The sequence below is a fragment of the Ceratosolen solmsi genome, unplaced genomic scaffold (assembly GCF_000503995.2).
Source record: "Ceratosolen solmsi marchali unplaced genomic scaffold, CerSol_1.0 scaffold23, whole genome shotgun sequence".
In the NCBI taxonomy this organism is placed as follows: Eukaryota; Metazoa; Arthropoda; class Insecta; order Hymenoptera; family Agaonidae; genus Ceratosolen; species Ceratosolen solmsi.
Window position 1 is genome coordinate 4,205,478 of NW_011948430.1, and position 14,559 is coordinate 4,220,036.

The 14,559-nt window shown below is 30.9% G+C and overlaps 1 protein-coding gene across 1 annotated transcript in view; it reads right to left on the bottom strand.

Moving 5' to 3' along the window:
• The window catches only part of PlexA (plexin A), a 351,444-nt gene that overhangs the window by 193,361 nt on the left and 143,524 nt on the right, over positions 1-14,559 (bottom strand). The window lies entirely within an intron of this gene.

Genomic DNA, 14,559 nt, shown 5'->3' on the forward strand with positions numbered 1-14,559 from the left:
CTTTCAGTTGGAACTTTTTCAAGGCTGCGAGCAGGGCGGCCTTTCCTTTTTCCCCGTACAGGCGTTGAACGGAAAAATTACACACCTTACTTAACTCGCTGCGTGCGAAGCATTCGGGCGAAAAATATATTGGTGAAAAGACTTCTTTTGTCCTTAATAATTATTTACTTTCAGCTGTTCAGCGATTCCTTTGTGCATTTGTCTACCTATCTTCCGCTGCAAGGATTCCCTTCACGAACTTTTCATTTGAATTTCCAGATATTACTGTGTTCTCGTTATATCATCAAACTACTTATTAATACGTATTTGTCATTTTAATTTCTATTTACCATTTATTAGAAAAAAAAATACGACTAGACTACCAACTTACTAAATCGTAAGTAAAAAAAAAAAAAGAAGTGAAATATCATCAAAGCAAGGAAGTGAAAGTTAAAAAACATTTTCACTTATTTTAAGAAAATCATTTCATCGCAAATTATTATTATTATCATTATTATTATCATTATTATTATCATCATCATCATCATCATCATCATCATCATCATCATCATCATCATCATCATCATCATCATCATCATCATCATCATCATCATCATCATCATCATCATCATCATCATCATCATCATCATCATCATCATCATCATCATCATCATCATCATCATCATCATCATCATCATCATCATCATCATCATCATCATCATCATCATCATCATCATCATCATCATCATCATCATCATCATCATCATCATCATCATCATCATCATCATCATCATCATCATCATCATCATCATCATCATCATCATCATCATCATCATCATCATCATCATCATCATCATCATCATCATCATCATCATCATCATCATCATCATCATCATCATCATCATCATCATCATCATCATCATCATCATCATCATCATCATCATCATCATCATCATCATCATCATCATCATCATCATCATCATCATCATCATCATCATCATCATCATCATCATCATCATCATCATCATCATCATCATCATTATTGTTATTATTGTTATTATTATTATTATTATTATTATTATTAGAATATTTTATAAGGTTAAATATTCATATGTTTGATTGATAAATCGATACAATTTTAAAAATTATAAGGCTTCAATAAAAAATGTTGGGATGCTTAAAGATTCTTGTAGACCGGGAAGATTTTTTGTAAATATTAAAGTTTGTCGGAAAAACAAGTTTATTAAAAACGATGTTAAGTTGTCATCAAGTACTGTGAAGCAAAATTTAGTTGTATTGATCTTGAGCTCATTTGTATCGGATGATTACACTTGTTAACCTTTAACACTCAATGTATCGTAAATGATAAGAAACCAGTTCATAGTAAAGTAAGGAAATCCTCAAATCATAAAAATTCATGTTACCTATATCAATATCTTTCCATCTTCTCCAACCTTATCACTAAATTAAGCTCGATATATAAAATTGAGCAATAAATCGGATTCACATATTTAATGAAAATATGTTTTTTACATTCAATTGCGTATGAATTTCGATTCTCTCTCTTATAAAAGAAACGGACGATTCGAGAAATTGATAATCTTTTTGACGCCAACATTTTTGTATTTTCAAAAATGCATCTCCTCTTTGAAAAATATTCGACCTTTGAGAACTTCAGTATTTTTCTTTTATCAGATAAGTATTTGACATCTGGCTCAGCGAAAATTGCAGTATGTCTTTCTTATATATGTTCATTCTGCTCTTGGAACTGATCGGAGAGTCTCAACAGAGTAGGAAAGGGACAGAAGGTACGAGGTACATTTCTTTCATGAAAACGATACAGTTCTCGAATTTAAAGTTTCCCCCCTTTCCTCTCTATCGTCCCATCACAGACTCTCTCTCTCTCTCTCTCTCTCTCTCTCTCTCACCGAGGGTGCTTAGATTTGAATTAAGATAACTTCATTCGTTTCTTCAATGCGCATCAATTTCACGAAGGCTCGCGCTATATATAAGCTCAGAGAGCGCGAAGAAGGAATCGAGAGAGTCTCGAGACTTGACTCTTCCACTCCACTCTTTTTTTCTCGAGCCGTCGTCCCCGGGAAGAGAGAAGCCCGGAGAATCCAGAGATAAAGATCACCGCACTCGGCAAAAAGACATTTCTCATGGCTTAACCCTCGTTACAAGCTGGTGAAGGAAGACAAAAAAAAATATTGCAGAGGAGGGGCAGAGGTATAAAAAAAAAAATAGAGTAAGGGCAAAGAGAAAGCGAAATAACTGAACGACTAAACAAGATGAAGGGAGTGAATGAGAGAGAGAGAGAGAGAGAGAGAGAGAGAGAGAGAGAGAGAGAGAAACTTTGAAAAAGAAGGCTTAAATAGAAATAAACGAGATGGGTTGGTAGTGCAATGCAAGCTAGACCAAACAAACATTTCTTATCTCTTTATAGGCGAGTAGATGGGTGGGGAGTGCTTTCTCTTATCGAAGCTTCGGGGGCTCCATGGCTGCTCTCCCAATTGCGATACTACGTGCTTCTCGCTTTTCCTCCTTTCTTATACACACATTCTTCTCCTCCACTTGAATCTCACTCTGACTTTGACTTCCAAAAAGAGAAGAAGGAAGCCTTTGTCGCGCGCGAACAAACGATTGGCGGATCACTTCTTTTCTTTCCCTCTCTCATTCGTTCGTTTCTACGTATACACGTGCACTTTCCTTTTTGACGAATAGGGCGCGCGCGCGCGCGCGCTCGTAAGAGAGAGTGAGAGAGAGAGAGACGTGACTTTATTTTAAGATGATCATTTTGATACTGGACGAATAGGGTGGAGTTTGCTTGATTGAACATTTTCATTCATGTTTTTTTTCTTTCGCAGGACTAAAAGAACGAGACACTTGGGCTCTTTAATTTTCCCTTATTCCTTTTTCGATCATTTTTCTCGTTCTTTCAATCTAAATAAAAAGGGGGACGAGGACGAGCGCGAAGTTTGTTTCTTGAATAGGTTATTTAAGGGTTCTTGTTAAGAGCTGCGATTCAATTTCAAATTAACGTACTTTATATTTTCGAAACGTCCATGGTCCTATCGAAGAAAATAAAACAAATCCTGTGCAGTGTTCGTAAATCGTGTCCGCCCAATATACAATAAACAGCTCGATGAATGAGGTGAAAAGGCGACATTTACGGCTATTTCTCTGCTGGGCTATAAACTTTTTGTACTTACACTTATTTTACTGTGTGTCGAATTGAAAAAAAAGTTAAGATTATTTAAAGTAATATACGAGGTAACTGCTTTCAGAGCATTATAGTATTATTTACAGAAATTTTAATAACTCAATGCGATCGCCATTCATTTTCCATCTCCTTTTTATATAAGCTCATGAAATAAAAATGGAATAAAAATTTGCATTATTAATTCGATCGCAATATTATTAAGTGTATTGAATAATTTCAAGACAAAATGTACTGCGCACGAGGCATTAATTAAATAAATATCAATTAAGTAAAAGGCAAAATTTTGCATACGTGATTACTAACGTCACCGATACTTATAAAATTTTATCGAATTACTCGTGAAAATTATGAATGTCGCCTACATGTTAAAGGCGTCGGTTACTGAACACAACTAAATAAACATTATTTCGCAGGGCCAATAAAATGATAAAATTTGCGAATCGAATTTAGAGAAAAATAACGCACGAAGAAAAAAGCAAAGCCCGCTTCTGTCCTAATATTAGCTACTCCATCGCATCATCAAACAAATAATTATTGAATTATTGTTTAGTTTTGCGGTTTTACTTTTAAGTTTTCGAGGTAACAGCTAGAAGAAGAAAAAATAAAGATTAAACGAAGACAGAGGACGACGGTACTGGTGGCACCGAAGTAGATAAATGCAGTGTAAAACGATTCGATAATAAAAACAATTTCAAGATATCGGAGCATACGCCGCAATTGTAGCTTGCGAGAAAGAGAAGAAATGCATGCTCACAGGTGCGCGCAGTATCCTGCGGTCGTCATCATCGCCGTCGTCGTCATCGGAAGTGAGAGGAGAAGAGCAGTGGCTCGTTAAGCTTTCGCTCGAATCGCGAATCAGCTTACCGACACATGACTACAAAAGGGGCGTTCGAATGCATTGCCGAGACGAGAAGAAAAAGTGAAAAAAAGTTCTCCTCGTAAGAGCTTCTGGTAATACTTTGCCAGGAAGATATATTTTAGTATGGACACCTGTTACGTAAACGCGTACAGCTGTTCGATATACGCGAGTAGACCGATTGCTTTATTTTTTAATGTACAAGAGCATGGGCAATATCCTGCATAATATATATATATATATATATATATATATATATATATATATATATTATGAGCAGTATCCTTTCGTAGGAACGTACACGTAGACGTGATTGAATCTAGTTTTGTTAAATATCCCCTCCCCCCCGCCCCGACCCACTTATTCGCTCTTTTTCACATTTTGGTTTTCTTTTGATAGGAGTTTTTACTTTATGTACTATTTCCTCGAAACGGCATTTATATTACAACATGTCTTATTAAATTAACGATTTCATGGATTGGCTTTATTTATTTTTGAAAGCTATTACAGACGATATTCGATATTCATTAAAATGCAAAATTAAACTTAATCATAATGATTGTAGTGTAGGAAAGGAAATGATAATGCGAGTATTTTGAATTCGTCGTTAAAAGAGCGTGGATTTGAGACTCACTAGGCTTACTCATAATATCACCTAGCTTTATCGATGTGCACCGCTATGGAGAAAAATTTAACTTAATTAATCAGCTTTCGAGGCTTCTTTGATTAAACGAGCTTAAAGCTCAATCTCGTTATTTAATGTGAACCCAAGAAATTACTTTATTACGAGATAATGTTGATTAGAATATTAATTGACAGGCTCTCGTTCAATAATAAAAACAAAAGCAAAAATAAGAAAAAGTTGTATTAAGCATTTTCGTATAGTTGATAAATAATATAATATCGAGTAAATTTAGTTTAAAGCTTTTCAAATACATGGATCTGTCGATATTTTCAGCTTGGCGTCAAAAGTAAATGAGACCGAGATATCAAAGCAAAAGTTCTAATTTTTCATCCACCTGGCGCAATTTGAAATAAAAAGAGTATACGTGTAATAGCCCAAAAGAGTAGTTATTCGAACTTTGAAAATGAATTTTCTTTTTGAAGTGAGCGCATGTGCGAGATACTCTTCGGTAAAGTTAAAGCCGAAACACGCGGAATTTTTTTAGATTTAAAACAAGCCCTTGTACTGTTCAAAGGCCTACATAGGGGTTGAAAAATAAAAATTTTTACCAACACAAAGTCCCTTACAAATGCTGTGTTGTGTATAGGCATCTAAGCTTTTTTCTAGGTTAAGTTACCTCCAAGTTAAAAGGTGCTGCGCGTCTAAAGTCACGGCTTAAACACGAAATGCCCTCGAGTTTCCTCTTTTCGCAGCGACGGACAAATACACGTATGCAGCCTTCGAGCTAAATTTAGATTTAGCTTCAGCGAGACATGATTGGGACCGTAAATGTAACATTCGTCTTTTGTCATTTCTCATTTTATTTGTATTCAATGTGAGATTCGTCATTCTTGCCTTAATTAGATAGTTAATTTTGTCTTTGTCGTTGAGATGGTGGTTGAGGCACGATTTTATTGTAAAGAAGCGTCATATTTTTGTAAAATCTCTATTTCTTTTCTCCTATTAAAATATAACTTTCTTTTTGTATGTACGTTCGTAGAGTGTAAAATAAGGCTTGGATTACTGAAGATGTAAGCTACCTAAACGTAATAATTGCAAATTTATATTCTACTGGTATGTATGAGTTGTAAGAAAGAAAGAAGATCTAGTAATTTTATATTTCCTTTTGCGGTTTGCATTACCGATGCCATACATTTATTTTAAATATATAGAGAAATTTTAATGCTTATATGTTATATTTGCATTACGAAAAAATACAGCAAATATATTTTATTAGGAAAATGACTGTACAAAGCAAGATGTAATTAAGATTTAAGTATCATAGCGTAGTAACACAGTTACTCTACTGAAGATTGTAGCTCGATTAACTTGGTTTTTACTTACCTACACGATTAAGGAGTTAACGAGATGATACTCTATATAAATGTCTAATATTCAAAATGCATACAAATTGTATTTCAAAAAGTAGAAATATCTGGGCAAATATCTATAATAATACCGCTTTAACGAATGCAAAATTGCTTCAATAATCAATAATAGTAATTCTTTCACGTCTGAATGATGCGAGATTGATCTTTATTAAGTTTTTTCAAGTCAGGTTTCCCCAATAACTTGATATTCCTTAATAATTCCCGACTTATTAGTATTTAAAGTGCGAGAATCGATGAAATGAAAAGATTGGAACGCCCTGCATTATCAACAATAAGAGGCAATCTGGAAATTCTTTACTGCCGTAATAGGAGGAAAAGAAGAGGGATTGTTATACGGAGCCTCGCAAATATCTAAGAATGCCTGGAAAATGAAGGATGAGAGAATATATGAAATTGGAACAAAATTTAATAATAAGAGCAACAATTTCAATCTATTATTGTAAGTTTATTTATAATGTGATGAATCATTATTTTTAAGGCTGGATGAATGAGCATAAGTCTTTGTAATGATGAATCACGGAAAGATCGTTGGTTTAATTTAAGACCTAAAATCACTTAAAATCAAAAGACAGAAGAATAGACGATGAGGAAAATCGGAATAGCGAAAGAACGACAAAAACTCAGAAGCAAAAATGAAAAAGCAAGCACTAATTCGTTACTATCACTCGGCTCAAGGACAAAGTAATATTTTCAATTATAGCGAAGGTAGTGTAATATATTCCTTATCGCATCAACTTACTTCGAGTCATCTTTACCTTTTGTATTTATACATTGATATGACGATGGATTATCCGTATAAAATAAACTGGATTTCCTTTATGAACGAGTATTTGAAAGTTGATTAATATTTAAAAAGCAAACCTTTATATTTAGCATTGACAATTTTTTCGTACGTCTATTTGTACAAAAGAAACAATAAAAAAAAAAAAAAAAACGATTTTTATTTATTGAGTGCTTATAAATATTTTATTTCGAAGAAAAAAAATCTATTATTAAAGTTACATTCTCCTATTGATAATTGTCTTGAAATGAATTATTACAATTCGTAATCGACGTCAAATCGTATGTATCTCCATTCTAATGAAAAATTCAAGCCTTAAAATCTACATGAATCTCAGCAATTCGACATTCTTAAGCTATCGAATACGTTCATTTATTATATTTATGTTTACAAACAATGTAAATCTAGTAATAATTATAATTCATTCGGTTGAATATCCTACAAAAACTTATTAAGCTCTGCAATTGTTATATAATTGAAATATAATTGTTACGCTTGAATTTATTATAAATATTACTATCTTACTTAATAAAATAATTCAATAATATATAATAATAATATTCTTTACAATTAATAGCTAAATAGTGAAACTTCGTAAAAATTTTTAATACTTCGATAAATAACGACGGATTATTAAAGTTATTTTAAAATTGAGCCGGTTGAAATATAATTAATTAAACTAGAAATTCATTCTAATTTCAAATTCCATATATATTAGGTGTTTTACATATAGGAACAAAGGTTATGCGAACAAAGAGATACGATGGTCAAGCGAAAATTTAATAACATCAAACTTGGTTGTTTAAAATTTATACCTTTATGACTTATTGCTTAATTGAAAGTTAATAACATACGGGGATATTATATTAACATAATTCCGTGAATTTATTTATGTTTGAAAATAAAAAGACTTTCATTATTTTTAATTTAACTTAATGACTAAAGTAGTGTTTAAATCAGATAAATGTTACAGTATGCATAAGTTTATGCATAATAGTTAATATTTCTATATTACGTAGCTCTTGCTGAATAATTATAATTATAAGTAATTATAAAAATTAAAGTTTTATTTTAATAATAGATAATTTTGCATCAAATTATTTCGTATAAATGGGATAACTTGTTTATATCAGCTACGCTTTCGATATTAACGTTTTATTTCTAATAATTTTAATGAAAGATACACTTGATTTACATATTTTGGTTTATTATCACTTCCAGCAACTTATAGATTTAAAATTAAAAAGAGCTCATAGAGGTGTCTTGTATTCTAGATAATATGAGATAATTCCAAACTCATTTCAGTCCAATAGGTTGAACTTTCAAAACTTTATTCCAGTTGATTTTTAAATTTACTTTCCATTATGTTTAAAATGATTGGCATCATTATCTAGGAATATTAACCAGTTATTTAAAAAAGTTTATTATCATAAAACAAATTTTTTAAATAATCTCTTACACGGGGCCTTTCATAATGTGTACCTATACATTAATTTAAGTTTAAGAAACTTGTAATTAAACCTTCAGTTACAGCATTGATTTACCTTCAGTCATGTTTTAAAAATAAATTTTTACTATATTTACTTAAAATTGTATACAGAATATTTCATCAGCATGCATAAATGCCTTTATTTTATTAATTAACTGAATAATACATGAAGTATATTAATTTTTTTTTTTTTTTTTTTTTTTTTTTTTTTTTTTGGTTTATTAGTATACTTTTTAATTCAAATGACTTAGCAATAAATGTATTTTCTGTCCGAACTTATTACGTATTTATAAGAATATTTTCATAAAATATTATTGAATAAAAAAAAAAAAAAACGTTGTGTGCAGTTTTGCATATAAAACACGTGTAGGTACAAAATTTTCTGCTGATAATTAAACAGATTTTATAATCCATGTAAATAATGAAGCCATTGAAATTACAAATGCATTACACTACAGTTTTCGGAATTTTTACCCTGCCTATATTTAATCGAGAGAATTTTTGAAAATTTTTATTTACTTTCTGCTAAAACGTATGACTGAAAAAAAAGAAGATGGTTAACAAAATATCTATGGAAAAATTGATATTTGTCTTCCTCTATATTGTTAGTAAAAAGCAATAGCCAATTAAGCTGTACAGTTGATTTAAATAGGATTCGAAAAAGCAATTCAGATAAATTAGAAAGCCTTTTAAAATACTATTTATGTGTCGCGTAGAAGAATTAAGCTTTGTATTTAATTGAGCTTATGCAAATGAAATCATTATCGTGATATATCGTAACAATACCATTTTAAAAACATTCTCATTAAACGCTTCCGATTTGAATAATTGCATCTTGAATAAAATACATTTATATATTAATAAAATATTATTAATTGTCTCAATTCTATGTGTAAACACATTATTTCTATGACATATGTAAATTCACCCATTCACTATAAATATATTCGACATAGCTACTATATTTATAAAGTTATTACCTACCAATTGTTTCAAATTATTAGACTGTATACTTCAACTCTTTCAACGTTCGGATAACATTCATAAAATATAAAACATAACAGTGGTTATGCAAGCATGAAAAATAGCGAAAAGCTTTATGTTTTTATGGAGAGTAAACCGGGAACCACTAAACATATATTTTTCTACTAAAGTATATGGCAATGGATTATTCTAAATTCATATAAAACCAAATTTTCTTCGTATACCTTTTTCCAATTTTAGATATATATATACAATTGTAGGTAGGTAACTCGGTTTCGCAAAAAAAAAAAAAAAAAAAAATGAGGCTAAATCATCAATTTGCTTATCTTCACTTTACGTGCATTTTATTTATGAAATTTATCGAGGTAATGAAATGATCGCTCGACTAAACGATAAACTGTGCTACCAAGATATCGTATGACATTTTTTTCTATAAAATCTTTTGAAAATATTATTTATAAACTATTGAGAACATTTTCCTCGTCAAAATCCCGGCAAGAAGAAAATAATACGTAGATTATTCCACCTGAATTTATCCGCAATTATGGTCTTCGTATTAAAAAAATAAAATGCTAAATAAAACTTTCTGCGTATCTCGTGTTGGGTATTAAGGAAGTATATGTAAGTGTCTACTTCTCGTCATTTTCCAACCACTTTATCTATTGCAGTTCATAAAGTAAGTAAAGTAGCCTCTAGATAGTCATTTAATATCATTCATAACTTTTTTTTTCTAATTTTATTTTTACCTAATAATGTAGTCGCAAATTTTCTTTAAAATTTTTTGCAAACATTTTTGTCCTTATGATGTTGAAGAGAAAAAAAATTTGAAGTACAAAAACAACAAGAGCTTGAAAAATTAATTCTGTAGAAATTTTTAATTTATGTAGTTTTTTATATAATTTAAACATTCAAGATATTAACTATTGGCATATGTGCATAAAATAATCTTTTTGTATTACCTGCATGTTCAAGCAAATTTCTATATTGATTGCGATCGCACTAATTACGTTAAATATTTATTTACAATGTTTAACTTGAATGTATAATATACGTATAATATATACGTAATCCTATATGATATAATGTAATTCAAAAATTCCTTTAAAATCAATGCTACTTAATATTAAGTAATTAAGTTATAAATTAATATCTGTTCACGTAAACAATCATTCGAACAAATATTTTCTAAATCGTGTTAATTGATTTTGAACTAAATTTCGTATTCGTAAGTAATACGAATACACGTTTGCATACATATAAATTAATTAATATTATCAACAACAAAAAATCACGCGCGCACACAACGCTAAATATTAAAAGAAAAATCACTAATATTGTATATTAGAAAGTGTTTCTTAAAGAAACATTCTTTCATCCTATTGATTTTCAATAAATATCAAAAATTATACATTTGTTATAATTTTAAAAGAGTTTTGACGCTGGTTCGTGATATAGCGATAATAAAATCTAAATAGTTGAATGATGATGTACACGTCAACATGTCAAAGCGAAAGAAACCAATAAATAATTCGATAGCGACTAGTATTGCTGTGAATTATATTATAAATATTTACGAGTATAATAAAATTTGCCGATAAGTCTATAACAATAAATTGATTTTCATAAAATTGAATACAATTATCAAGCATTGGATGTGCAATGATGCGTAACTAAATTCATTGATAAACGGATATAGAATTAAAGTATGTGTGGAGGAAGGAGGAGCACCAAATGAGAAATTAAAGGTCAAAGAAAAGAGAAAAAAATTTGTTTGAATTTGAATATTCATTTAGCATGTATTCGCCTATTCCTATTTTCGGATATCTTAGCAAATAATATATATTAAAATATATTAATAAACATCAATTCGAGAAAGTTATAGTGAGCAATAAAGAGATTGTAAATTTAACAAGCCCCTTTGACACTAAAATAGTGATAACTTTTTTTTATCTATTTATAACTTGGATAAAATCCTTATTTTTGTCACGATATTGCAAACTTTGGCCTTTAGCGTTTTTTTTCTACAGCTACTCTTTATTCTTTTATCATTTCTTGCTTATTAGTATCTAGAGCGTTAAAATTGGTTGCGAAAAGAACAAGATTAGAACTTTTCGTATCTCCTATATATTCTCATTAGAAGCACGTAGACAATTTTTATTCTCGGATAAGTTGGCAAGAGAATTAGGAATTATTTTAAAAATTAAATCATTAGTTAACGAGCTACATTCAATTGTTTAAATTTAAACATGCAACTAAACATCTGACAGAGGAAAAATTACGAGTAGCATAATAAGCTTCGAAATTTTATTGGGAAAAAAAATTATACCTCTATAAATTACGTGGATAGTGTATAGTTTAGATAAAGAATAATACTTAAAAACATTAATTGACGCGTTTGAAATTTAGATTTTAATAATTAAATTAATAGCACTTTGAAAATTAACCGCCGAGTTAAATTGTTACATTCTTATACTTATAAATGTTTTTATTTCTTTAGCATAAGTAAGCCTATAAATTATCATACACACATATAATTAGATATATGTATTATAATTGGCACTAAATATATATATATATATATATATATATATATATATATATATATATATATATATCAACATTTAGAATTATAATATTGTGTCTAAACGTTTATAGTTAATGCCTTACATAATTTTGACGATTTATTTAAATAAAAAAATTAATAAATGAACAAAATAAAAAAAAAGAAGAAAAAATGATGAAGGAAGAGAGAAACCTTTATATTCAGAATTCTATTTATGAATATTATTTCCTACATAATAATTATTATAAAATATAAACTAAATTTCCATGTTTTAATTTACTAATATGTTGAGCGACATGTAAATTTCGAGCTCAACGCGGCTTGTATTATGAATCAGTACGGCTTGTAATACTATTTTGCAGCTTAATTAATATATAATAATTTTAAACTCTCAGCTTCAAGATGGGATTTATTAATGTAGGACGTTCAAGTCCCAGAAGATTAAAATGAGTATCTAAAAATTGAAACAAACATCTAGGAATATTAATTTTATAATTTTTTTTCTTCTTTCCTTCTTTCTTCCTTACTTTTTTTTTTGCTAATATACTTTAATATTTTCATCGCATCGTATTATAAAAGTTAGGTATGACGCGTGTCTGAATATTATCTCAAGCTCAAGATACTTGTAATTAAACTTTCAGTTACATTATTGATTTTCCTTCAGTCACACCCATCAAATAACCGACTACAAAATTTATCTCAATTAATTTAAAAAAAAATCTTCGACAATGTAGGCTTTCACGCCACAGCAAGCACTCTGTAATATTCATATTGTTAAAGCGGTGAATTACTCTCGCAGGAATTGCGAATGAGAGAAATAATCGCCAGTCCCTCTATTAGTAAGGATGATATTATTATTCCGTAAGATCGACATTAATGCGCAAGCCTACGAGCAACAAAAACGAGGACACTAGCAAGAAGCACTCTCGTTATTATTTTATGATCGGCAAATCGCTGAATGCGAGTCTCGAATCTTCTTCCCGTCCCTACCTCCTATCTCTTGCCAGTTTGCTCTTCGGTGCCCGTTTCGCACTCGAGTTTCGCATTGCGCATGCGCGAACGACTTACCAACAAGACGAATAACCAATGATAATCGGCCGTTGAATCGACGGGTTTGTCTGTTCGACTTCTTCTGCCACGCAGTCCTGGCCCTAATACGCGCTCCCACGCACGTATGCGCGCGCGGGCACGCGGCTGATGAATGCAAGTACCGAGTAGAAAGCTCCAAGGATCCCGTCTATCCTTTTTGATCTGAAGTGCGGCACAGGGTTTTCCAATGGAGATACGCGATTTCGATTTTCTATTTTCTATTTGCGCCGGGAGTGGAAATCCATTCGTTGTAACGCGACTACGATTCGCGCCCGTTCAATTATTGGAAATTCTAAAGGAACATGGAAGTTCGTTTATTTCTATAAATAAACAATGATTTGTTCATGTATGGAAGTATAATCAATGAATAATTTGGATTGCCAAAAGATAGCGATGCTTCGATAATTTATTATAAATATTTCTTTATTCAATGTGTCTCTTGTTGCGGAGCTGTTTTATTTATTTATTTTTTTTTTTTTTTTTTTTAACGCTTGCGATCGGCCCAAATGCGATCCTCGAGTGATCGAACGATTCCTTTAAATTTTAAATAAACGAGTCGGTAAGGGTACTTTGTATAGCATTAAAATGTTATATAATTTTATTAGCCAGTATTTGCTTTTTAGCGTTTAAATGATATATAATTCTCTTTTACTGAGCTACTCGATTCGCGAAATTGTGCAACTTGATTCCGTGGCATTTGGCTTAATTTGGTCGGTATTATTATAATGCAAGAATTTTTTTTTCCTTTGAATTACATTAATTTACATTACATTAATTTAACAATTTACAACGTGAACATTTTTGTATCCCATCAAACGAAATCCTCCGCTAGACTTAAATTATTTAAAAACAAAAAACAAAAATAAATAAATAATAAAATAAGCCAATCGATTGAATAACAAATTTCTATATAATAAACCGTTGCTTAAAGTGCGCAAATATAATTAAGCTCCCAAAGGAATTCCTTTACACTTTATTTCCTCTTCTTTACACGTCACGTATGTGCGGCACTAGCTTAGCACGCAAGTTGTTGTAAAGTGCCGCATAAGTCTCTCTCGCTCGCACTCTAAGGGCTCGTTTCGTCATTCCATCCGATCACTACATTTCGCGAATTTCGAGCTTCGTTAAGTGCTTTGGCACGTGATCGCCGGCCGATATTCGACGACTTTAATTGCGTCGACACGCTACGCTGTGCTATTTATGCGAGAGCACCTCAAGTACTTACCCTCCTCTTTCGCGTTTTTCTGTCAATTTCGTATTGATAATGACCAGTTAATTAAGCAAAGTCAAGTCGCAAATGAGGTTGCCTCGCTCGGCTTATCTCTTTCTCTCTCTCCCTCTCTATCTATCTCTCTATCTAGCTATCTATCTACCCCCCTCTCTCTTTCTCACTCACTCTCTCTCTCCATTTTTCATTGCCGTTTTTTTTTCTGAAAATTATATTAAAATGATTTGTAATTGCAACGAGTTGTTCGCGTATACGAGCACATGAAAGAGAGATAAAGAAAGAAAGAGAACATCAATTTTCTCCCAATATATA